General features: G+C 39.2%; 1 long non-coding RNA gene across 2 annotated transcripts in view; it reads right to left on the minus strand.

The window, feature by feature from the left end:
* Positions 1-691: 691 nt before the first annotated feature.
* LOC144329409 (uncharacterized) overlaps positions 692-27,874 on the minus strand; it is a 71,094-nt gene continuing 43,911 nt past the window's right edge. For both annotated transcript variants that reach the window (XR_003724707.2, XR_003724708.2), the window contains exon 3: positions 692-2,153. This is a non-coding gene — a long non-coding RNA (uncharacterized LOC144329409). The remainder of the gene's footprint in view (positions 2,154-27,874) is intronic.

Genomic DNA, 27,874 nt, shown 5'->3' on the forward strand with positions numbered 1-27,874 from the left:
ATTTTTAACCCAACAAATTCTGTTTCTGTTTTGTCTGCTGAAACATTTTTGTTGAAAGGCTCAAGGAAAATTCAAATATTCATTCATTTACCAAGTTTCTAAAGCATTTACATCAGGAACTGAGATAGTCTCAATTTTCACATAATAATATCAGAAGTTAGCCATTATGTTGCTGTCAATAATAATAATAAAAAAATCTACAGTTGATGCTTGCACAGCAGGGGTTTGAACTACATGGGTCGATTTAAATGAAGATTTTTTCAACCAAATGCAGATTAAAAATAATTCACGGGATGCAAAATCCACATATACAGAAGGCTGACTTCTCCTATACTCCAGCTCTACCAGAGGACTGTGGACTTGAATCCTGGAACCAATTCCACTACAGTCAAAACTGAGGAATGACTGTATTATGTTACTGACACTGGTGACAATTTTGCAGATCTCTTACACCCGTGTATTTTCTATTTTATGAGTACTACCAGAACTTTAGAATACCTACTTTTTGTTAGAAATTTGTAAAACACATTTTCTTCTGGTAGTAATCCAGTGGAGATCTTCGTGATTTCCTTAACACCAGAGAGTGTTAGGTCCTGGAGCAGTGAAGAAAAAAATATTTCTTGTTTGCAATATAAAAGAAGACAGTAATAGCAATTATAGTAATAACCAGAGGAAACAAATAAAATGATTATTTAGAAAACCAGGGTCTATTCAATTTATTCACTAAGTTGCAGGCATAAATATATTTCTTCTTGTCTATTAACATGAGTGTTCATCTAAGTTCTTAAATCTTACTCAGTTTATGCTACTGAATAAAGGGGTTTAAATTGTTATTTATTTGACCATGTAGAAAGACCAAGGCGTGGAGCACACAAAGTTAATGAGTCTGATTTTTTTTTAAGATAGGGTCTTGCTCTGTTGCCTCGGCTGGAGGGCAGTCGTACAACTATGGCTCATGGTGAAAGGGGAAAGTTTCCCTCCTTCCCCTCGAAGGGCATGTGATGGGAGTGTGGTTCGATTCTTCAGTGCCGGGCTGCTCAAACCTCTAGGGGAGCATACAGGCGGGCAGGCTGTGAGGCTCCAACCACAAGGCAGAGTCTAGGGGTGAATGTTTCCAGCTCCTAAAGCCCCAGTGGGCGTGTGTTATAGGATCTCTTAGTTTGCTGTCTATAGGTGGCTCCAGCTCAATTAGACCCTCTACCTTGTCACAAGGACAGAGGGCTTTCTGTATCCTCAGTTCTTGCCACAGCGTGCTGGAAAAATCGGATCACACCTGGGCTTGGAGAATAAGTGCAAAGTTTTATTGAAGGAGCTGTCCCACCATGGAGAGCCAGAAGGGAGATGGTTTTTCCCCGGAGCTGGGCAGCCTGGGGGTCCCAGCTCTCCTCCGACTGCCCCTCAAACTCCACCTCGTCCCTTGGGTTGATGGCCTGCCGGCTTGCCAGCATCTGCCGGTGTGCTCTTCAGCCAGCGTGCTCCCTAGATGTCCTCTCTCTGTCCAGCTGCTTGTGTCTTTGTCTGCTAATATACTCCTCTTGACGTCTGGCCGCCTGTGAGTCTGCCTGCTAGGGTCTCGGATTTTTATAGGCCCAGGATTGGGGGCGTGGAAGGCCCAGGTGGTCTTCGAAAATGCAATATTTGGGTGCCAAGGCAGGAGTGCCTGTCCTCACCTAGGTCCATGGAGGTGTAGCCCTAGCCAGGGACCACACCCTCCTCTACCCAGCACTTCCCTTCCGCTCTTTGGTATCATTTAAAAGGACCACACTCTTCCCTTCCCAGGACTCCCTTATCAAAGGCAGCCTTGACCTTCTGGGCTCAAGTGATCCTCCTGCCTCAGCTTCCTGAGTAGCTGGGACTACAGGTGTGTTCCACCACACCCAGCTGATTTAAGAATATTTTTGTAGAGATGGGGTCTCACTATGTTGCCCTGGCTGGTCTTAAACTGCTGGCCTTAAGCAATCCTCGGACCTCAGCCTCCCAAAGTGCTGGGATTACAGGCGTAAGCCACCGCACCCAGTCAAGTCTGATACACTTGATCCATACAGAATTGGGGTTTCTTCTTTTCCTTTCTTCACTCTTTCTTTCTTCTTCTTCTTTCTTTCTTTTTTTCTCTTTCTTTTTTTTATACTCTAGATCACTATTGTGAGACAAGCCTATAAAGTAATGAGAGAGATTAAAATGGAAAACAAATATTGGATGCTAAAATCCAAATGACAAATGATACCTTCTTGTATTAGTCATCTGGGGCCACCTTCTTAATGCAATGTTCCTGTTCAAAATGTGTTCAGAATTCCACTTTTAAAATTGCCCTTAGTGTCTTTGCAATAGTCTTAGCAACAGAAAAATTTTGGTACTTTGAGGATGAAATTTATATTTAGAAAAAGCCAAAAATTATTCTGAATCTAGTGTGATAAATAGAAGAGTTGAAGAAGTTCAGTGATGTCATGCTCTGCATGGTTCAAAATTAAGGCTTGAAGATAATTCTACAAGTGCTAAAATGTTTTACAGAAGTGTTGACAATATTTAAAAAGTCATAATTTTCCAGAGCAAAAAGATTTTAGAGATAGCACTTAATTGGATTTCTAAATTCTCATATGCTTTTATAAAAAACTACACATAGCTATTCTGTAATAATAAATCTTGGAGATAGCATATTGAGAATGTGGACACCTTATACAAAAATAACTCCAAGAAAAAATAAAAAAGTTTTTATTTATTGAAAATTGTGCCTATTAAGATATATGCTAATTACCTTGCTTTTTGAAAGTAATCTGGCTGTTTACTAAATTGTTCATTCTTTTCTCTAAATTTTAATGTGAAAAAAACTTATTGTGCTTGTATTCTAGAATCATACAAGATTAAATCACTGATAATTTTTATGTAGTCAACATTCAAAATGCCTCTAGATATGGTCATGGCGGTGGCTAGAGAAAATGGTTGGGAGAATTTGAAAAGGAATAATTTTTCACAAGTACACTCATTCATTTTGAAAAATGTTTTGAGGTTTCCTGGATACTGTTTCTAAATACTGTTGCTAAGCCTCACTTTTACAACCATCTGGTTTATATATCTTTTTTTCCCTTAAATATGCCATACTTCACATGTACTTTGATATAGTTTATTTGCAGAGATGAACGTTTAGAGAATATTTTGTAAGATCAACAAATTGTGTGTGTGTGTGTGTTTAATAAAAACATCTTTAAATACTCTAAATACTCTTTTTTTTCCTACAAATATCGAATGACCAGGTTTCAATGATTCATTGCTCAACTTCATTAATTTTCCTTCAATAAGGAATTTATCTCATGTTAAGCTGTGACTAACAAGAGCTATGAAATCCAGCATTTTGAATGAATTGATGGATCAATTAAAATAATTACAGAATTTAGTTTTTAAAAAGTGTAGCTAAATAGCAATTTATCTCAAATTTATCAAAATAATCCACTGCTCAAAGGTAAAAGCAAAACCTTAGTAAATGTGGAATGCACTGGGATAGGTTGTTCACTTGAAAAAGTCCTAGTAACAGATAACTTTACTGTACTTAACTTTAATTCCAAAAATGAAATAGGAAGGAAGCAGAAAGTAATTTTAACATAACCAGTCCTTCTGATATGTTAAGTATATTACAAAGACTATTTGATCTAAAAACCCATGTAAAAGTTACAAAAAGTCACTCATCATATTGTTTTTTTTCTAACAGTAATCATTTGCAACATCTTACCAAGTTCAAATAAAAAACATTATTTTGTGTTGGAAAACAGAAAAAAGAATGTAGAGATAAGACACATGAAATCTGTATTTGGATAATAATATATTCAAATGAACATGTATACATATATTTATGTAGCAAAATGGTATTTGTATACATTACTTTTCTATCATTTATTAATTATTGGGGCAATATTATCTAAACATCTTTCTAATATTTTGTTTACCTAGTATTTAAAAAGAAATAACTGTTATTTAAATGGTATTCCACATAGCAATTTAGAAAACATTAATCACTTTGACTAGAAGCATACCATGGTATACATAATTTTATTATTTTGATGCATAAAAAACAGCATAAAGCCAATGGTATGAATATAGAAATAACATGTTTCAATGTTGACATGTCCTTTTCATTTTCATAATATACTTTTAAGGATGCTATGGATATGATCATCAATAAGAATTGAAAATTTTCTTACAGCTCTGCCTATGATGTCTTATATTTCTTCAACTGCAATGTTGCAACAAAAATTAACTTACTCTACCAAGTGTCTAAAATTCTCCTTATTGGCAAGATAACCAGGCACAATACTTAGGATAAATATATTAGGAAAAAAATGTCACAGTTACTTAGGACCATGAATTTGTGAATTTCATAGTTTGCAGTTTCAGTGACCTCTTAAACACTGTGAAAATCACACACACTCTTCATCCAAGTGACCATTCCTGTGCTACCAAGTTCCTTGCAATGCAAGCCTTAAGCAAAGGGGTGAGATACCGGCCAAATCCACGTTTTATTCCCTGACAGACAGTTTGTGGATGGAAGCAGAGGCTCCTACACAAAAATAGCTTCTTCTCAGATGTCACTGTTGGCAGATCTACTCCAGTTACTAACTCTTAAGTATTATTATCCTTTATTCTTTATTTTCTTTTTCTAATATTACTTTAAAGTTGAGGGAGAGAACCAAAGGTAAAATGAGAGCATTTCCAAGGGACATAGTCGTAGAGTTGTTGTTCTTAAAAATCAGCTGAGCCCAGTTACAGTGGCTCACGCCTGTAATCACAGCACTTTGGGAGGCCAAGGCAGAAGGAGCACTTGAGGTCAGAAGTTTGAGACCAACATGGCCAACATGGTGAAACCCCATCTCTACTAAAAGCACAAGAAGTAGCTGGGTGTGGTGTCAGGCACCTGTAATCCCAGCTATTCAGAAGGCTGAAGCAGAGGAATCGCTTGAACCCAGGAGGCAGGGTTTGCAGTGAGTTGTGATCATGCCACTGTACTCCAGCTGGGGTGACAGAGTGAGACTCTGTCTCAAAACAACCACCACCACCACAACAACAAAAAACACAAATCAGTGGAATCACCATACTTTAGTACCATGTACAATTAACAATTACTCATACAAACATTAAAATGCTTAGAGAGTCTAGAAGTCTCTAAACCTGTGACTCTTTTAGTGAAATTTCTCCCATTTGAGTTTGTGTAAATTTAGTCTGGGCTAATTCTTTCCACTCTATTTTTTGTCTGGCCTTGCTGAGAAAGTAGAGCAAGGAGGGCCACAGGAAGAGATACACCAAAAACATTGATGTACGTAACTGGTGCCAGCAACACACTCAAAGTTGAGCTTTTCTTGGATCCCACAATAGCAACTTCTGAGTGACAACTGGGGTCCATGTAGATTCAGATATTTCTGCTCCAACATTCCTTAAGTGGAATCTTTTACTAGAACTTTAGGCCAATTAAATTGACTTGAAAACAATCAATGTGAGTAAATTATATAGCACAAGTGATGAACACTTAACTTAGGCATGTACATATAGAGCCAAAGCCATAAATTCTTCATAAACCTCACTGGACCATCTCACTAGGGATTGGCAAGTTAGAGGCATTTTTGTTTGTTTTTTGTTTGTTTGTTTGTTTCTTTTTTTATCCAGTCAATGTTTTTTTCTGAAAGCTTGCACTGACTTTTAAAGATTTCTCTCCATTTTATTATATTTTTAAAGCTTGATGCCATTACTGCTATTACTTAGATTTTATCTTTTAAAAATTCTATCTCTGCTTCTGTTTGTGTGTTTGCATATGATGAGAAGTCAAAACTTCTGCCTGCTAAGCAAGATATCAGGCCTTCTCTCTGAACAGGGAACAATAGGATCCTCTCCATCTCTTCCTGTGAAAGTTACTTTAGAAGCTCCCATGGGACAGTAAAAATGTCTCTTGTTTTGGTTTATTCAGAGCTCCTTCTCCTTTACAACACTATAGTTATACTTGGAGAATGATTCTTTGCTCGCTTTTAGACCACGTAGTTCCTATAGGAAAGAGAACCTTCCCCAGAATCAACAGTGGGCACGTGACCAGAGTGAAAGGCTCAAAAGCGATGAACTACAACTCCAGATAATTTTGCATGAGAAGGAAATAAACCTGGACCAGCTGGCAGCTGGTACCCCCTACAAGCAAGAAACTGCCTGCCCATGCAGCCAGCCTCGGAGAAATGAGCCAAGATATGGGGACTGAGCCCAAATGACAATTCAGATGGTAATATCTTTCACTCCGTCTTTAATACTGGGAGGTTTTTGAGCTTCACTATTCAGAATACCCACTGTGTCTTGAACTGTTAAATTGCCTTGGGCATGATGAATTAAGAAAAGCAAGCGGCCGGGCGCAGTGGCTCAAGCCTGTAATCCCAGCACTTTGGGAGGCCGAGACGGGCGAATCACAAGGTCAGGAGATCGAGACCATCCTGGCTAACCCGGTGAAACCCCGTCTCTACTAAAAAATACAAAAAACTAGCCGGGCGAGGTGGTGGGCGCCTGTAGTCCCAGCTACTCGGGAGGCTGAGGCAGGAGAATGGCGTAAACCGGAAGGCGGAGCTTGTAGTGAGCTGAGATCCGGCCACTGCACTCCAGCCTGGGCGACAGAGCGAGACTGCGTCTCAAAAAAAAAAAAAAAAAAAAAAAAAAAAGAAAGAAAGAAAAGCAAGCAAACTTAACTCAATTTCTTATTAATTGATGCATATGAGCAAAACGGAATTTTATTAATATCTGCTCATTCAGAGTGATGTGCTTAAATAGTGTTATTCAGGAGGCAAACACCTTGCAATAAATTTTAAGGCCATTTTTATAGCTCAATAGCTTTTTGAAGTGAATTTTAACTGTCAACACTCCTCTTCCAGTTGCAGTTGATAAACTTCAGATAGTCCATTTCCAGATAAATGTTTCTGAGATTTTTCAAAAATAATTACTTGAAAATTTAGGTTTCACAGTGATTTTAAATCTCTCAAATTTATTATGTTAACATTTTCAATGACTTACAGAATAAAGAACTTATAGAATAATTTAAAGACTATTCTTATGCACTTCCACTGCATATGTTAAAGATACAAAATATGTGTCTAGAGTTAAATGTTATTTAATTAAGTATTGAAAGATATTCTCTTGTGTAACTTGGGATTTCCATGATATTTCAGATGAGACACTTTTCAGACAGCTGTGTCCTATTTTATTGCTGATTTGTATTAACCAAGTGGCACATTAGGGTATCATCAGGGAATGAGACAGAAATAAAGCCTGGGTCCCAGCTGCTCTCTGTGAACTTCCATTCTTTTCTCTCTGTGTGAGATGACACAGAGAGAGAAAAGTGAGAACAGGTCTGGAGAGACAGTAAGTGTTGTCAAAGGCATGTGACTGTTAATATTACTTTTCTTCAAAAATTTGGAATTGGTTAGAATTATTCAGGAAAGACTCAAGGAAATAATTTTTATACCAAGATGAAAGGACGTCCTTTCTCAGACATTTTAGTAACAGACATTACATTATCTCAGGAAGGAGGAAATACTCTGCAGAAGACAGAAAAGATGAAATAGAGGATGAGGAACAGTATAGAAAATCAAGAAGAAGAAGAGAAAATAGAAGAGGAGAAGAAGGATGAGACAGATTGGATGCTAAAAGCATGGAAAGAGAATGTGGTTTTGGAAAGAATCAGTCAGACTAACATAGCTTTACTCCCATTTCCAATGCTTAAAACCTTGGACAATACTTCCCTTTTTGGGCCTCCATAGTCACAACTGAAAGATAAGAAGAATGTTTATGTATTGGTTTCATCTTAGATTGCTGATAAATAAGACATTTGAAGCATCTGCCATGGTTGCTGGCCCATAACTGTTCATAAAATGCATTGCATCTTCTCCTTATCCTTAGGCAGTGTATACATATTACACGTTTAAACAACACATGCCTATTTAATACCTTTCATGTTCCTAACACTGTTTTAGGCATTGAGCATAGAACAGGGAACAAAACAAATAAGACCCCAAACTTTCATGGAGCTTACATTCTGATGGCAGAAGATAGTTATAAACAAAATAAATCAGTATACTGTATACAAATTCGTGTAAGGTGTTGTTACTGGGGTATATATAAGAAGGAGGGGGATAGTCAGTATGGGGGGATCATTTTTTTAAAAGGGTGGTTAGGCAAAGCCCCTCTGACAAAGTGGCATTTTGAAAAAGAAAAAAAAAAAAAACCCAAGGAAGGTGAGAGTAAAGAACATTCATCCAGGGCCAGGTTCAGTGGCTCACACCTGTAATCCCAGCACTTTGGGAGGCTGAGACTGGTGGATCACTTGAGGTCAGGAGTTTGAGACCAGCCAGGCCAACATGGTGAAACTCTGTCTCTACCCAAAATACAAAAAAATTAGCCAGGCATGGTGATACACACCTGTAATCCCAGCTACTCGGAGGCTGAGACAAGAGAATCATTTGAACCTGGGAGGCAAAGGTTGGGTGAGTTGAGCACCCAGGCTGCTGCACTCCAGCCTAAGTGACAGAGTCAGACTCTGTCTCACAAAAAACAAACAAACAAACACACACACACACACAAAAACCCAAAAAGAACATTCAGCCAGATGGAAGGGCAAGTACAAAGGCCCTGAGGCAGGAATGTGACTGGCTGATAGGTTGGGAGGACACTGTGACTGGAAGCATACACCATGGGGAGGGAGCAAAGGACATATTTAGTAAGGCAGAGGAGGGCAAAGTAATGGCAGGCTTTCACCCTGAGTGAGTGCAGAATCCATCAGAGGAATTCTATCTGAGGAATGACATGATCTGATATATGTTTTAAGAGTATCACATTGTCTGCTGCTTTCGACCCAGCAATCCCATTACTGGGTATACACCCAAAGTAAAATAAATCGCTCTACCAAAAAGACACCTGCACTCATATGTTCACTGCAGCACTATTCACAATAGCAAAGACATGAAATCAACCCAGGTCCTATCAACAGTAGATTGGATAAAAATTATGCGATATGTATATCCCATGGAATACTATGCAGCCATAAAAAAACAAAATCACATCTTTTGCAGCAATATGGATGCAGCTGGAGGCCATTATCCTAAGTTAATTAACACAGGAACAGAAAACCAAATATTGCATGTTCTCACTTATAAGCAGGAGTTAAACACCGTGTATGCACTTGGGTACTCCCGGACACAAAGATGGGAACAATAGACACTGAGAACTCCAAAGTGGGGAGCAGAGGGTGGAGGGTAAGGTGTGAAAAACAACCTATCTGGTACTATGCTTGCTTCCTGGGCAGTGTAATCATTAGAAGCCCAAACCACAGCATCATGTAATATACCCATATAACACATCTGCACATGTATCCTCTGAATCTGAAATGAAAAATAAAATGTTTAAAAAAAGAAAATGGAATGCAAAAAGGTGAAGGCCAGTTATGATGGCAATTGGAAATTTGGATATTATTTGATTCCTTGGTTCAATGTACATCTGTGGATCAGAAGCAGCCTCTCTCCTTCATTCCATGTCACTCTAACTTCTGCTTTGATTGTTTCAACTAATAACATGACTCTCCAGCCATAGGTTAGCAACGACTTTCTGTAATGTGATCAAATTAGCATACTATAGTGAACTTCCTATGGATAACTCTCCCAGTACCCTTGTCTCTGAAAACTGTCTCCCTCTCCTTTCTTTCTCATATTTCTATATGGGAGCAAACGTATTTGGGTAACATTGACCCTACCTCTCGTCACAAACAAGCATTCAGGGCCAGGCACAACCCAAGTGGCCCAATGGGCTCCTACCTATGTAATTATGAGAGTCGAGTCTGACTGTTCTCTTAAGGAGTGAATGTAAACTTGGGACATGTTTGGCATTCATTTTCCACCATGAAGACTGCAGTGGAAGAATATGGTTTCCACAGGGAGGGAAGAATGAAGCCTATGCCCAGAGGGAAGCAGGGACAAGAGAGGAGAGAGTGCAAAGTACCTGCTTCCTGGTCATTTGTGATGTCCAGCTTCCTGGGTTTCCATTAGACACCTCACAATAAATTGCCTTTTCGCTTACCTTAAGCTGGAGTTTGTTACATTCATATGTAATATTAAAACTTTAAGAGCCTGACATGACAACAAGAAACCTAAAGTAGAATAATCACAGTGTATTATGCTATATATATACATACATACACATACACACACACACACACAAAGCCACAGCCTCCATAATTAACATTTTAAAGCTGAAGCAAAATATTTACTAATTAATGAGCTGTTAGGTGAAGCAAATTCACCACATTTAAAATGCTTCTTAGAAATGGCTATCAGAGCTGCAAAAATCACAGTAGGGGAGATGATAAAACACATTATTCAAACTCCAAAATAATTGAGATAATGATAATCATCATCTTGGTGTGTTCCCAAAAGCATTTAAAAAGTTATCATGAGGCCAGGCGTGATGGCTCATGCTTGTAATCACAGCACTTTGGGAGGCCATGGTGTGTGGATTGCTTGAGGTCCGGAGTTCAAGACCAGCCTGGCCAACATGGTAAAACCATGTCTTTAATAAAAATACAAAAAAAAAAAAAAAATTAGCCAGGCACCATGGTGCATACCTGTAATCCCAGCTACTCGGGAGGCCGAGGCCGAAGAATCGTTTGAACCCAGGAAGTGGGGGTTATGGTGAGCTGAGATCACATCACTGCTATCCAGCTTTGGCGACAGAGTGAGACTTTGTCTCAAAGGGAAAAAAAAAGTTATTATGAGACTCTTGTCAATGTTATCCTAAGAAATCCATAATGACTCCACCATTGTGTCAGATGCCTATTTTTTTCTGTTTTCCTGCAGGGTTCTGATACTTTATTTACATTTTTAATGGAACTAAGTTGAATACTACATGCTATATTTTCAGTTACAAATTGTAGCCTCAGCTATTGTTTACTGATTTGTTACTATGATTTTCTGAAGTTATACAAGAGTCATCTTGACTCCTATTCAGAAAATATTCAGGACGTGTATGAACAGTCCGTGTTTTATGATCAAATTTAAGGAATAGCAATTTTGAAAATCATTGTAGACATTTTCTTGGAATTTCCATTATATTTATATGACCATCAATGACAAAAATATATCAGAATAGCCAATAAGGTTATCCCTTACTGTTGTGTTATACAAGTAAAGAAATAGGAAGGAACAATGGAAGGAAGTGAAGTTTCTCAGAGTAAGTAGAATGCACTAAGTTGTTGCTGCAAAAAAAGTATCTTTTCATAGTGGCCCATCCAAAATATCTCCTACATTCAAATTTCTTTTCCTCTTCCCATTACATTTTGCAACCATGCTATCTGACTTTATTGTTAAATTTTCCAAATCTGTGCTAAAATACATTCAGTAACTTCTTGAAGTCAAATTTCAATGCATTTTATTTTGTAAACAGGACATGAAAATGACATATCAGATTGGCTTTATATTGCTATTTTGTTATAAACTTTATGGATATTAGAATAACAACTGCACCAATGTGCAGGATATTCTTTAGAATAATGAATTCGAACAGTAATTAATTTCTTTACCCTGAGCACAGTGGAATGTTAACTATTGCTGGGCATGATAGCCAACAGAAAATAATTTTTCTCATTAACTTTCTAAAACTTTACTCTTTATACTTCAGAATAAAATATCCCTATAATTAATAAATTCAAGAATGTTTAACTTTTGAACTCATTAAAATTTTATTTAAAAGCTTAGTGGGCACATTATTGTACAGGATTGGCACTTGTGCTATTTTTATGAGTATAATCGGTATCTAACATTTAACTTTTTGTGTGAAAAAAATTTCCCTGAGAAAGATGTAACATTTCAGAGTAGTCCTATCAGTAACCCCTTTTTGATCCTAAATAAACAGATATCACAGCTACCTGATTATAATGTTTGCTCATTGGTTATATAGCTACTGCTGAACCAGCAAAGAAGTTTGTCGGCTACCATGTGTTATATGCAATGCTATAAATGTTGTAGCATGGTGCCTGTGGACAGCATACCGGGAACTCCTGCAGAAAAAGGTATGTAGGATGGAGCTAGAACCCAAATGGATGGAAGCTGCAAAAGGAAAAGCCCAAATCTAGTATCACAAGTTGAAAGTTTAAGAAGCAAATTCAAGTCCAGTCTGTGTAAGCATCAAGTTATTAGAGATTCAAATAGACATGCAGGACTAGATGCAACCAAGATTTTGTGGAAGCAAGGATTTATAGGGTTAGGCAAGCTCTCTGGACCTTGAATCATGACTAAGACTAATAAAGTGTGGTCAAATTCAGGGGCCTGCTGAGAATGAAAGCTGGCTGAACTAAGCATGAAGATCAGGGATAGGCTCCATTCTCCTCACCCACTGCCCTCTACTCTCTTCCAACTGCCAGAGAAAACTAACACTACGAACTCAAGCAGAAAGACCAGGTAGTTTGGCCTTCTGTACTAATGTTAGAGACAAAGGCTGCATTGTGATACCTTCAATCAGGTAGCAGCATGGAGTAGTTGAGTATTTCCACTTCCTGCTTGGTGAGTAGGAGGGAGCCACAGCTAGCTGGCCATCTGGGCTGTCACTGGGCCTTAGAGATCAGAGATAATGTAGGGCAGCTAAGGTGAAGCCAGCTTAACCTCACCCAGTGGGTGGAAGAGACCCACACTATGCATGCCCAGCATGATCCTAATAATTTGGGTACTTCTCCCAGCCCTGCAGGTCATGGTACAACCATGGGTGTGAATATGAGGCTAAATAGAACACTGTTAATGAGCTGTTAGCCTATATGCTACTCCTAATACATAGCTCAGCATTATCCAACCTCCCAGGTGGTTTATCCAGTGGTTTGCAAACCTCAGTGTTCAGTAGAATCACCTGGAGAATTTGTTGAAACACAGATCCCTGAACCTTCTTCGTAGTTTCTGATTGGGTAGGTGTTATGGGCTTATGTCCCGCCTCCCCCAAATCCATATGTTGCAATCCTAACTGCCAATATCTCAGAATATGACCATATTTGGAGACAGGGCCTTTAAAGAGGTAATTATAGTAAAATGAAGTCATGTGGGTTGGCCCTAATCCAATAGGAATGGTGTCCTTATTAGAAAAGGAGATTAGGAAACAGACATGTAAGTGCAGAGAGAAAAGGCCACGCGAGGACACAGTGAGGTGGAAGCCATCAAGAGAGGGGAGACACGGTGAGGGCGAAACCATCAGGATGTGGAAGACACGGTGAGGGGGAAACTGTCAGGAGAGGGGAGACGCGGTGAGGGGGAAGTCGTCAGGAGAGGGGAGACAAGGTGAGGGTGAAGCCATCAGGACGGAGGAGACACAGTGAGGGGGAGGCCATCAGGAGAGGGGAGACACAGTGAGGGCAAAGCCTTCAGGAGAGGGGAGACAGGGTGAGGGCGAAGCCATCAGGAGAAGGGAGACAGGGTGAGGGGGAAGCCGTCAAGAGAGGAGAGACACTGTGAGGGGGAAGCAGTCAGGAGAGGAGAGACAGGGTGAGAGGGAAACCCTCAGGAGAGGGGAAAGGGGAGAGAGGGTGAGAGGGAAGCCGCCAGGAGAGGGGACAGCCAAGGGCAGAGACCTCAGAAGAAACCGACCCTGCTGCCATCTTGCCTTGGACTTCTAGCCTCCAGAACTATGAGAAAGTAAATATCTGCTGTTTAAGTCACCTATCTGTAGTATTTCATTATGGAAGCCCTAGAAAATTAATGCAATAGGTCTTAGGTGGGACCCAATAATGTACATTTCTAGCAAATTCCCATTGACGCCAATATCACTGGTCTGAAGAATCGCACTCTGAGACCCACTGACCTAGTCTTTCCAGCTGATGGAATAGCTTTCACGTCCTGGACCTTTTCACATTGCTGGGTAGATTCCTCCCTGGCTGTGCTGAACTTGAGTTTGACCATGTCCTAGAGGCATTAACTTGAGGCATTAATCTTGGGATTCTGTCTGTGTTGTGCCCCACTGAGCAGTCTTAGGGGATTTGTCCAACTCCCTTCAAGTCTCTGGATGTGGGATTCTCAATGGGATAACAGAAATTGTGTTATGCTATGGAAGTGACTGTAAATTTTTTCCAAAACCTGTACTCTTGATTTCAACACTAAGCAGCCTGTAATATAATGTAATATGTGGAAACAGGACCTGGGAATGGCACCATCAACATCTCTGGTTGATTCTTATATTTCTCAATGGTGAGGACCACAGCTACAAAATTTTAGAAGATGAAGAAATAACTGCTATTTAAAATAATCTAGAATGACATCATTGGAGACAACTAATTCTTGAAGTGTGAAAGGACTTCACTTGGCTGGGCGCGGTGGCTCACGCCTGTAATCCCAGCACTTTGGGAGGCCGAGGCAGGTAGATCATGAGGTCAAGAGATCGAGACCATCCTGGTCAATATAGTGAAACCCTGTCTCTACTAAAAATACAAAAATTAGCTGTGTGTGGTGGTGCGCACCTGTAGTCCCAGCTACTTGGAAGGCTGAGGCAGAAGACTCACTTGAACCTGGGAAGTGGAGATTGCACTGAGCTGAGATCATACCACTGTGCTACAGCCTGGCAACAGAGCAAGACTCTGTCAAAAAAAAAAAAAAAAAAAAAAAAAAGAAAGAAAGAAAAGGACTTAACTGTATAGAAAGTAAAGATAAAGAGATTCTAGGTAGTAGAAGTTAAGGTGAACAAAACAGAGTGGCAAGAAGTGCATGATGCCTTTAGAGACCCTGAACAGATCATTTTTATTGGAAGAGGAATGGAGAGGAAGGAAATGAGGGCAGAAAACTGGGTTAAAGCAGAAGAAGATGGCCATAAATAGAAAATAGTAATCAGTTATGGCTCCAATTTACTGAGCATTTACTAAATGCTATACTCCAGGAGGACAGAGTCATTTATCCCTAGAATCAAGCAAATTGTCTGGCAGAAAGCAGAAACTCAATACAAATGGGCTCAGTGAAGAAATTCAAGGGCCTGTGTTAGTTGGTTTCATCAAAAGCTGTCTGCAGGTATTGTTACCTCCCTTTACAGGTTCACAGAGCTAATTAATTAACTCAAGTGTCAGACGCAGATTTGAATGCAGAACTTCGTGACTCAAAGATCAGTTGCCTTCATTCATGCCATGCTCTTCCAGCTAAGGAGTCAGATTCTTATGCTGAAGGAAGTGGAGAAACAGTAGAGGATTTGGAGCAAGAGAAATTGGGATTCAGGCAAGCTAGCCATTTTGGAAAGAAAGTTGATAAATATGGCTTTAAGGGCAAGATGCTCAAATGCTAACCCTGGAAGCACCTTAGAGAAAGGAATGTTGATTATATTGTGAGGTATGTCGAGAAAAGACACGTGACTTATTGGTAAGAAGGAAATTGCCAGGTCAACATTAGGCTGAAGATTTTTGAAGGAAAAACTACACATACATGTATAATTATGAAAAGCTATAAATTATTCCTTGTACCTTCACTTATACCTTGAGTTCTGTAGCAAGTTGACTTTTTAAAAGTTTTCATTGCCTGACAATATTGCTACCTTATATATTTTTTCTTTTTTTTATTGTGCTTTATGTTCTAGGGTACATGTGCATCACATGCAGGTTTGTTACATAGGTACACATGTGCCATGTTGGTGTGCTGCTACCTTATATTTTTGCCGGAAACAATCAGTGAAAGTAAGAGCTAAATTAAGAGCAAAGGAAGAAGAGAAATGAAAAGAAGGGGTGGGGGAGAGAGACGATGTCACTCTATTATGTCCAAAGAAGTACTTTAAAACTAGCTAATTTTAATTAAATTCATGAAGAAACTTGTTTTTTATTATATCATAAAGGAAATAAGAAAATACACTTTGCAACTTAAATCTATGTTTCAGAAGGTAATAGGGAAAATTAAGACAAGTAGTAAACAAAGTTTATAGCTAACGTTAAATACAGTCACCCTAAAGAACTGCAGCCGTGAGTACAGATAATTTACTTCCTGAGTACACAAACTGCATTTGCAGTTCTCTTCTCTGATTACGTAAAACGAAACGTAAATTATTTCCATGCTGCTCCACACATCTCTCTCAACCCCTTCCAGTTTGTATTCTAAAACTCTCCACTGAGTTTAAGTGCAGCTAGAGCTCACGCAGAGTTTGCATGCATGCTGGGCTGTAGAAATACTGCACCCATTTCTAACCCTGTAAGGATCAGTTTTCAAGTCAATACATTTTCTCATTCACTACTTGCACCCATCCCTGTACCCAAGATATCTAAGAAAACTGCAAGTTCTCTGTGCCGCACAAATACTTTCTCTTTCTTCTCACTCACTGTTAATTAATTACCATTCTTGGGATGCCCTTCTTTGCTTAAACAGACAAAAATTCAAATCTTCAATCCTGTAACATTTAATGCATTTTATCAAAAAGTTATTGTAAATTTGAGGATTTCTCTCACACTTCCCAGAATGTATACAAATAAAGCATGCATCTAAGCACCATATTTTTATATGTGATCTATGTTATTATGGCCAGATTTATTTATTATTTTAATTTTTTTTTTGTTTTTGAGACCAAGACTTGTTTTGTTACCCAGGCCCAAGACAGTGGTGCCATCTGGGCTCACTGCAACCTCTGCCTCCCAGACTCAGGAGATTCTCCTGCCTTAGCCTCCTGAGTAGCTGAGACTACCAGTGCGTGCCACCATACCCAACTAATTTTTGTATTTTTAGTAGAGATGGGGTTTTCCCATGTTGGCCAGGCTAGTCTCAAGTGATTCACCAGCTTCGGCCTCCCAAAGTGCTGGGATTACGGGCATGCCTGACTACGCCAGACCTGAGATTTATTCATTCATCAAACCTTCACTGTGTGACTGACATGGAGCTGGAGATAGTCTAGGCATTTTGGTCATGAACATGAATAAGACTCCAAAGGTGTTCACAGTCCAAGAGGCGGGCACACAAACCAACAACTGTAGAACATTGTTGACATGGCCCACACAGAAATCCACACAGGGTATCGTGGCAGTACCCACTAGAATTATCCTCTGTGAGGATAAAGAAGTTGTCTGTTTTGTGCACTGCTGGTTTTGCAATCTCCTAAAATGAGTGATGACTACTGTCTTCTGGATTGTCCTTATTATGATTCATTCAACCACAAGAGATGGAGGTTTCAGGAAACCAGGGTTAGAAACAGACCAGCTGGTTGGGCTTTACTGACCCCTGTTGCCTACACAACTCAGGGCTCAATAATACTCACAGTGAATCAGGCTGCTCCTGCTTTCTGCCTGAAGGTCAGAGGCTTGATTTTATTGAGGCCTCAGAAAAAGTTTGGTTTACTCGGTAGATGGGGTGGAATAGAAAAGTGTGGGGAAGAGATGGTGAGCGCCTCTGCCTGTAGCGAGGCTTTGCCTGCCTGAGCAGGAGACCATTTCTAGGATTATGGGCAAATTTCTTTCCTCATCAGAAACACTAACAGGCCAGTTTCTATCATTTTCTAAAAAAAAAAAAAACCACCGTCAAGCAAATTCAATTTAATTTGCAAACAAATAGGATTTATACACAGGAATTTGCAGATTCTACATGTTCTGATTTTTGTACAACTCCAGCATCTTTTCCACAAGAGATTTTTGGTGGAGATGCCAGCAAGTCTTATAATTTTCCCATGATTATCTTATGACATCACTACACTTCCTGGTGCCTGGTGCACTGCAAGGCACCTGGATGCCCAGTAGGTGCATGATGTTGAATGACAGTGCCAAGGCTGACCATACACTGGTATAAGTGATGGGTGCATTAGCAAGAGATTGGGGAATGGTAGAAATTGGCTAGGTGACAAAGAGGGGAGTTTCACGAACATTTCAGGAAGAGGCAGCAGCGTGAGCAAGAGCTCTGAGTTGAGGCAGCATAGACACGGAGGAAATTATTAGTTTCATGGGAGAGGGATGTAGAAGTTGATGAAGGGATAGACAAAGTTAGATTGCAGGAACCATTATGTGTCAGATTCAATTCACTGCAGCAGATATTTATTCTGGGGTCAGACTCCAATTGGTACATATGCATTAGTGGCATCCTGAAGGCCAGGAGGCAAAACATGACAATTGACAGAAATAGGAAGAGTTTCCGCGTGATGAAATGACCAGTTTGTAGCCTGAGGCAGCAGGCTTTTGGAGACAAATTACACATTTTCCTTGGCAATATGATGCCAAGAGGACAAAACTTAGGCCAAGAAATCCACCCTGTTCTCTGGAAGAGTAATGGCTGGAATATTGTTAATTTGGCATCAATTCCAGATTTAAGAATAAGGTCTGAAGTGCAGCTGCTCCATTCTATCATTTAGCTAATGGAAGCTTGAGGATTTGCCAGACATTGTTTCTGGGTCTTACGCAATTTCAGAGCTGCTTCATGTTGATGCTGTGGTCATGGCCTCTAGGAAGACGCCACACCAAAGAAGGGGAGACACAGTCCCAAGTTGTACCTGGGTGAGAAGCTGAACACCTGCTCCGAGGTCAGGTTCTCTGAGAAAGCAGTGGGAAGGACAGAGGTCAAGTTCCTCCCAGGATGCAAAAGCAGTGACTGATAGCTCCCGACAACACACAGGCTTTTTTGTGTTTATTCATTCATCTACTGAGCAGATATTAATTAGGTGCCAAGCATTTTTAAGGTATAGTTCTAGGTTCAGGGCTCAGGGGATGCAGCAGTGAGCAAAACACAAGCAACCTCTGATTCTGTGAGGGGAGGCTGAGAATATACAAATAAATATCAGCTATTTCAGATAGAGGAAAGCTCTGTAAAGAAAACAAAGCAGGATAACAGGATAGAGAATGACCAAGAAAAAAGAAAAGATGCTATTCTACTGGCTTGAACAGTTGTTGAACAGTGTTTCTTTATTATAGAATATAAATGAAAGTGGAAATGAACAGTCTTCACCTCTCTGGGTTGTAAAGAGAATTAAAAGGAATGTGTTTATGAAAGACTTAGCTATCTATCTAAAATGCAATAAGCATCACTAATCAGTTGCTTACATTTTTACTGCCAGTTTTTAATGAGGATGAGGATATTCTAGAGGTTAAGCTCTCTTAACAGTAGTCAGGAGAACTGGCTTCAAAGCCTGCCAAATGTTCTGTGTTTGGATTCTGGTTCTACCCTGAAAACCCATGTAACCTGAGTCAGTTACTTTATCTCTATGAGCTTCTGTTTTCTTACCAATAAAACGGAATAATAATAATACCTTCTTTGTCAAGTTGTTGGAAGGATTATTGAGATTACACATCAAAAGGGCTTGATTCAGTGACTGGCACAGAATAGATACTCAATATAAGTTACCTGTTAACATGTTAATATTTTTGGAAAATTTTCCTAACATTAAAATCAACCTTCTAGGGTTATAATTGTTTCTGAATAATAATACACGATTTTTTCTCTCTTACCATCACTTGTTGGAGGAGGTAGAGTAGAATGCTGGTTGAGGGTACAAATTGGCAGGGATGCCATGTGTGTTAGCTACTCAGTTATATAGTTTCTTGAAGGCATCTCTTTTTACTATTTGAAGACAATAATATGATAGGAAAAAAACAGAAGTTGTATTTAGTTAAATTAATTAACCTATTCTGGCTGTAGAAAGTAGATTGTCTCAGCCAGGTGTGGTGTCTCATGCCTGTAATCCCAGCACTCTGGGAGTCCGAGGCAGGTGGATCACGAGGTCAGGAGTCCAAGACCAGCCTGGACTTGGTGAAGATGGTGAAACCCCATCTCTTCTAAAATACAAAGATTAGCCGGGTGTGGTGGCAGGTGCCTGTAATCCCAGCTTCTCAAGAGGCTGAGGCAGAGAATTGCTAGAACATGGAAGGTGGAGATTGCAGTGAGCCGAGATCACGCCACTGCATTCCAGCCTGGGTGACACAGTGAGACTCCATCTCAAAAAAAAAAAAAGGAAGAAAGTAGATTGTCTCTTGCTTTATGTCTCTGTGTCCTCTGCTAGAATGTGAATCCTCATGGCAAAGAATCCTTCTTATTCATGTGTATCTATATTACCTAAGATAGTGCCTGGCAGAGTTATGTGCTTGGAAGATAGGGAATTCACAGAAAAAGACTAAAGACTATCATACTGCATCATAGAATGAAACTAATTCATGACCATGGCAATACCTCCATCCCTTCCTTTGCAGAAGCTTTGTGGGTGGTTTCCTTTTGGGAAAATCAGGCCAAATTCATCTCTACCCTTGGTGCAGCCACTCTGCCTCTACAGCCCCTTCACCAAGGCAGCATGCCATGGTTGCTGAGCTTCTATTTGGAAGGTACATCAAGAGCATCTTTGAAGAGAATGGGCATCCCTGTATTGAATGATGACCTTAGTAACAGGAAAATTTTGATCCCTCTAACTGTTTACTTGAGTCTAAAAACATTTATTTCCTTTAGTGCTTTAGAAAATGAAATTTCAAAGCTAATGTCTGCTCAATTTAATTAAATGCAGGACAGAAATATGAGATGGCCTTTGCCAAATGAACCAAAAAAGGACTGGTGAAGGGAAGAAGAAGAAGAAGAAGGGGGGGGAAGAAGAAGAAGAAGAAGAAGAAGAAGAAGAAGAAGAAGAAGAAGAAGAAGAAGAAGAAGGAGAAGGAGAAGGAGAAGGAGAAGGAGAAGGAGAAGGAGAAGGAGAAGGAGAAGGAGAAGGAGAAGGAGAAGGAGAAGGAGAAGGAGAAGGAGAAGGAGAAGGAGAAGGAGAAGGAGAAGGAGAAGGAGAAGGAGAAGGAGAAGGAGAAGGAGAAGGAGAAGGAGAAGGAAGAAGAATAAGGAAGAGGAGGAGGAGGAGAAGGAGGAGGAGGAGGAGAAGAAGAAGAAGAGGAAGAAGAGGAAGAAGAGGAAGAAGAAGAGGAAGAAGAAGAAGAGGAGGAGGAGGAGGAGGAAGAAGTAGTATTGGCATAGCAATTGATCTATGGCTTTAAAAACATTCTGAAGATACATTGGATTTGAAAGTGCATGTAGATACAGTCATCAAGTACAAAATGTGTGAAAGGAACACTGAATTAAATTCTGTAGCAAATTGATATTATTCTTCCAGACAGCAAAGGGAAAGTTGTACAAAGAAAGGAAGAAACAGATGAAAGCATGAAGGAGGACATGTAATGCAATATACAAGGTAGGTATAGCCTGATGATTATACCAAGTACATCCCTAATGAAAGCTTGTTAAATAAGTGAATGAATAAGAAGCATGGCTTATAGGATTGATTATGCAAGAGATTCAATATTAAATGTAACATCTTAAGGGTTTATTTAATAATTAATAAAAGAGATTGGGTTTGGAGTAAGGATTTTAACTGTCTTAAGTCAATGTAATTAGTTCAAGGCAAAATGTCTCTTGTTTTCACACTGGATGTCTATTTGAAATTTGGCTGCATATAATGATTAAAACGAAAGATCTCACATTTTGATTCAAATTGCTGTGTGGAACGATAGAAACAATCAACATGGATAAGCCTAGAGGCCAATACAGAATTAAGGATGAGCCACCACAACATTCTCTTTTCTCCAGCAGAGGCAGGAGAGCTCTAATTCCCAGGCTTCATTTGCACATGCTGTTATTCACAGATGAATAAAGTGTGCCACTTTGTTAGTCACCCCCTGGGTCCATAGCACATAAGCACAGACAGGAAATGGTCCAAAAACCATTGGCATCTAACCCATGATACATTATGTTACTAGATATCTGGCATGAAAATTGGCTAAACCTCATCAGGCAGTTGCCAAATGTCATTTAACAAAGCAGTCCCTATCCAGGACCTCTATGTGACTATACTGATAATATTGTCACTAGAGGTGAAGAGACACAGTCCCTAAAGAAACTCATCATTAGAAATAAACATGGCAGCTCACCAAAAAGCAAAACCAACATGAAGAAATTAAAGAGGAGCTTTTCAGTAAACCAGTGTGTTTGTGTAGGTTGCATGTGTGTGAGTCAACGCGTTCAAATGTGAAAGTCTTTATTCCATTAAGTAATAGAGATGATATATTTTTCTCTTAACTGCCTAAAGTAGTGACTAGGCTTCGTCAACATCATAAATAAAACAAATACTCATTCTTGCTTGTGGTCTTCAGATCACAGTGTCCAAGGCTGCTTGGGTTTTGTCCTTTCTTCTAACGATTTTGGAAAAACTGAGTGAAGATTTCTCCTTAGCCTGGCTTCTTTGTAAGTAGAAATATCCCCTACTACCTTCCAAGCATGAAGTCAAATGTGAGTTTTTAAAGAGAAGTGAAGGAGTTCTTTTGATGAACTTTTTTCTTTACAAAGTCTTTTTAGAGCAATCACACACAGACACACACACACACACACAGACACACACACACACACACACACACACACAAAATTATCAGCTCTATCACCATAATACCCCCTTTATATTTCCAACCTTGATTTCTCACTTCAACTCCAAATTTCCAAATTATCATCTAATATTAGGCAATTCAAAATGAAATGTGTCCAATGTTGGGCTCATTGTCACTCTACCCTTAGAAATGTTTACCTCACTCCGACTTCTTGTCATGAATGGCACAGATATGAGTCCAGTCACAATCCAGCCAAGACCCTGAGACATTAGACTCTTCAGTATCCTTCAACTTCCACACAAGTTCTGTTAAATACTCATGTTGTTGCAAATTCACCAAATTGTATACATTAAATACGTGCAGCTTTTTGTATATCAATGCTTCAATAAAACTGTTTATGAAAACCAGTTAATGTTGATCTTATCTACAAAAATGACTCTTTTTTCAGTGTCTTCTTAGCCACACTAACTGTTATTGCTTTAGCCAGAAGTCAGCATTTTCTGGGTAGTGGCAAAAAATACACATTGGTCTTTCTTGCTCACCCCATCTTACTGCAATCTAATCCATCCGCCATCCTCGTGCTGCATGGAGCCTTCAAAATACACATCTGTTCATATCTAGCCACTCCTGAAGACCCTCCAGTTTAACAAGAAAGGGACAGAAAGTAAATGAGAAAAACTAGTGTCTTTGCTCCTAGAATTAACATATAAATATAATGCATTTCTAATTTGAACCCAAAAAAGATTTTTTGAATTGAATCAAATGATGCTGATGTTCATAATGGGATAAAAAGGGCTGGAGAAAATGTTGAAAAACAGAGAGGGATATTCTTTATCTAATACTAGAAAGTACTATACATCTGCTATTAAACAACATGGTATAGCAATAGAAAAAAAAATCAAAGAAACAGAATTGAGACTAGAAATAGATCAAAGAGTAGTGGTCCCCAACATTTTTGGCACCATGGACTGGTTTTGTGGAAGACAATTTTTTCATGTTGGTTCGGGGTGGTTTGGGGGTGACTCAAATCCATTACATTTACTGTGCACTTTATTTTGATTATTATTACGTTGCACTAGATAATGAAATAATTATACAACCCACCATAATGTAGAATCAGTGGGAGCCCTCAGCTTGTTCTCCCGTAATGGTCCCCTCTGTGGGTGATGGGAGACAGTAATGGATCATCAGGCATTAGATTATCATAAAGTGTACACTTTTAGATCCCTCAAATGCACAGCTCACAACAGGGTTCGTGATCCTATGAGAATCTAATGCCGCTGCCAATCAGACAGGAGGTGGAGCTCAGGCGGTAATGCAAGTTATAGGGAGTGGCTGTAAACACAGACGAGGCTTTGCTCATTCACCCTCCACTCACTTCCTGCTATGTGGCCCTGTTCCTAACAGGCCACAGACCAGTAGAAGTCCATGTCCCAGGTGTTGGCAATTCCTGTCTTAGAACATAGAACTTAGTGTATGATGGCCAGGTGTGGTGGCTCACACATGTAATTCCAGAACTTTGGGAGGCCAAGGTTGGTGGATCACTTAAGGTTGGGAGTTTCAGACCTGTATTGCCAACATGGTAAAACCCAGTCTCTACTAAAAAGACAAAATATTAGCCAGGCATGGTGGTGCACACATGTAATCCCAGTTACTCAGGAGGCTGAGGCAGGAGAATCACTTGAACCCAAGAGGCAGAGGTTGCAGTGAGCCAAGATTGCACAATACAGCCTGGGAGACAGCAAGACTTTATCTCAAGCAAAAAACAAAAAATAAAAGAAGAACTTAGCATATGATAACAGTTTTATTTAAATTCAGTGGAGGAAAAATGTGGTTTATTTAATAGATAGTATTGGTCCAATGGACTGTTTAACTAGAAAAAAAATGAAACCAGACCCCTGGTTTACATTATATAATACAAAAACAAATACCACATGGATTAGAAACTTAATCATGTATATAAAACCTTAAAATCCTGCAAGAATATCTAAGTAATCACATGGAAGACCTTCTTAACCACAACTGGAAACCCTAATAGTGTAAGCAAAAAGATACCAGATAAAGTTAGATCTTTTGTATGGCAAAATATGCTACTAACAAAATCATAGACTTTGAATAAATATTACTATTGCAGAGGATAGAAAAGAGCTCTCAAAAATTAGCAAAAATAAAAAAATAAAAACAAGACGGACAAACAAAAGAGGCTATTTCTAGAAGATCAAATTGAAATGGTAAAGAAATATACTTTTAAAAAGATGTTCTTATGTAATCATCAGATGGCATTTTACACACAGTGGACTGCCCCAGACAGATGTGAGCCATGGAATCAAAGGAAATTATTTTGGAATTTTAAGGATTACCCTATTGGATTTCTGACTTGCATGGGGTCTGTAACTCTTTTCTTTTGGCCAATTTATCCTATTTGGAATGGGTGTATTTATCCAATGGCTGTACCTCTGTTGTATTTTGGAAGTAACTAACTTGCTTTGATTATACAGGCTCATAGACAGAAGAGACTTGCCTTGTCTCAGATGAGACTATGGACTGTGGACTTTTGAGTTAATGCTGCAATGAGTTAAGACTTTGGGGGACTTTTGGGAAGGCATGATTGTTTTGGAACGTGAGAAGGACATGAGATTTGGGAGGGGCTGGGGTGGAATGATATGGTTTGGCTCTGTGTCCCCACCAAACCTCACCTCGAATTGTAATCCCCATAATCCCTACATATCAAAGGGAGGACCAGGTGGAGTCAATTGGATCATGGGCGCAGTTTCCCCATGCTGTCCTCATGATAGTGAATGAGTTCTCATGAGATGTGATTGTTTTATAAGTGTCTGTCATTTCCCCTGTTGGACTCACCTTGTCCTGGTGCCCTGTGACAAAGGTGCCTGCTTCTCCTTTACCTTCCACCATGATTGTAAGTTTTCTGAGGCCTCCCCAGCAATACAGAACTGTGAGTCAATTAAACCTCTTTCCTTGATAAATTACCCAGTCTCAGCTATTTGTTCATGGCAGTGTGAGAATAGACAATAAATCCTGAGAAAAACATGAGAGGTTGCTGACACTGATTACCTTGAGAAAGTAGTTTAGTAATGACAATGAAGAGGCAAAGGTGGAATCAAATAAGGAAAGCCTGCATATGACCACTTTTAGTCATATGAAAATTATATATCTGTACATAAAGAGTAGGAAAAAAAGTTGCAAGTTACCAATGGCTCTTCAGTACCTTTGAACAATGATTTTTTTAAATTAAAATTTGTTTGCCATTCAATACCTTTCACAATGCAGCCATTGCTACATATTGCTACTTCCAGCCACAAGCCACATATCGCTACATTTTACAAACATCTTTGTGCTTTATCCATAGGAACATTTTTGTGTTCTCATAACACAGCCCATTATCTAATCCTCTCTTTTGGATTTGCTGTTATATCTGAAAAGATTCCCTTTTTAATTACCTAATAAATTTCTACTCATCCCACAAATGCGAGCCCAAGTTTTACCTCCTCCAGGTATCCACCCACTCTCCCCGTATCTTCCTTGTCTCTCCTCTGCATTGGCCCCTACTAGACAGTACTGTAATTATTGCTGTCCCCATCTTTCCTCTCCAAGTCTCTATTAGCTGGGATTCTTGGAAGAAGGGACTCTCTCTTATTTATTACTATATCCCTGATCATTATTTAATTTTCCCACTACCTCCCCCAACACAAGCATTCCCCGAGATGATTCTAGGTAACTTTACGGAACAAACATCCCTTTACAATCTGATTACTTGCTGGAGATAGGTTGATCTTATTGAGTCCACACAATAAGCAGAACTCAAGTCACACAATTATAGCAACATTCCATGTGTCAAGGGTGGCATTTATGCTTATTTTGTGTAAATTGTGGGAAACAGGCAAAATAATCAAGGTTTGACTTCAGCTGGTTGTGGACAGACCACATGGAATGAAATCAGTATATATTAAATAAGATAAACATTGAAGATAAACAACATCATTGACTTCATACTATTATTCATGGTCATCATCTAAGCACAAAAGTGAAGTGATTTTCTAATTGTGTTTATGAACACCTTGATACGAAGAGTCCTTTCCTACATTATTTTTAGTTGTATCTTGCTTTTCAGAAAGAGTCACTAATTAATCACCATCTACTGTGGTATCTCAAAAATACAGAGTTGAATAACTATGGCAATTAAATACCCTCATGACCATTACCCTACCTGAGAACTATACTATGACCTTTAGCCATTTTAGTTAAAAGAGCTGTATAACTCCTGAAAAATCAATACTGTCCACCACACATTGGCATGAGCTACTGGGTAAACAGTTGTGTGTGGAGTTATTTGCCTTTCCAGGTTATTTGCCCAAGCAAAAACCTGTTTTAGGAGTATTAGAGCAAACATTTAGGAGGGCAAATGGAGAAGGTATTTGGGTGTTTCATTCTTGTAAGCAATCTGTTAAAAATGCAAGATAAAAGAAAGGAAAATCTTTGGTTCCTAGGGTGGGAAAATCTGTAATTGACTAAAATTTCCCTACCTTCCTCCCTATGTGTTTAGAACTCAAATTTGTGGTCACTCACAACTTAGTGAATTGGATGGTCCTCGAAACTTCCTGGTCAGCTTTGGCCAAATGCCTGCATTCTTGTCATTTGGCACAATTTAAGGAGGAGCCAAAACTGAACCAGTCATAATCTTCCACAAGGCTCCATTAGAAAAGTCACATTACAATGCATTAGCGATGACTAAGCTCCATACATCACATTAAAAATTCCTTAGGCAGCCATTGTTTCCTCACTTCAGAATGAATAACAGAAATGACATTTCACAACTAACAACCTGAGTTTATTATCTCTAGAGAACCAGCACAGAAACTACCAGAGGGGATATGCAACATCAGCCAGTCATTTTCAGGAGTTCCTCACCATAGATTACTAATATTTCATTCACTACGCCTATGTCTTTAGGCATATTTCACGGATTTGTATGCAGAGGTAAAGCCCGACTAAAATGTAAAGAATCTGCATTGCAGAAACATAAACATTAGATCTAGGAGGTATTTTAGCACTTATTTAATCTAATCTCTTCATTATATAAATGGGAAAACACACCAAAACAAAACAAAAACCAAACAAAACAAAAAGGAGATGTGGAGACGTTCAACGATCTGCTCAAATTTTAAGGCAATTGAAGGCAAAGCCAGAAATGAAACCCAGGTCTCCCAAATCCTAACCTGATTCTCTTTGCATATGCCTGCCTGCTTCTACTCAACTGCAAAACAACCTCTTTAGCTTCAATTTACAGGGCCATCACTGTCCTTTCACTCATCCATAATGACTCCATTTACTGTGTTTCCTGTTGACTTTGCTTTATATTTATTTCTATTATTTCCTGCTTTGATTATTTCTGGAGGGTCTACCATGAAGATGATGAAGTAGTAAGATGGAAGAAAGTCACATGTTATTCCGTGTAACAATTACAAATCTCAGACTGAACTCCAGGAATTCTCAGGCAATTCTGGACGTGTGATTGTTGCCCATTCATTCTAAAAATGTGTCTTCACCAAAAAGTTG

This window comes from Macaca mulatta, chromosome 18, assembly GCF_049350105.2.
Source record: "Macaca mulatta isolate MMU2019108-1 chromosome 18, T2T-MMU8v2.0, whole genome shotgun sequence".
NCBI classification, from domain to species: Eukaryota; Metazoa; Chordata; class Mammalia; order Primates; family Cercopithecidae; genus Macaca; species Macaca mulatta.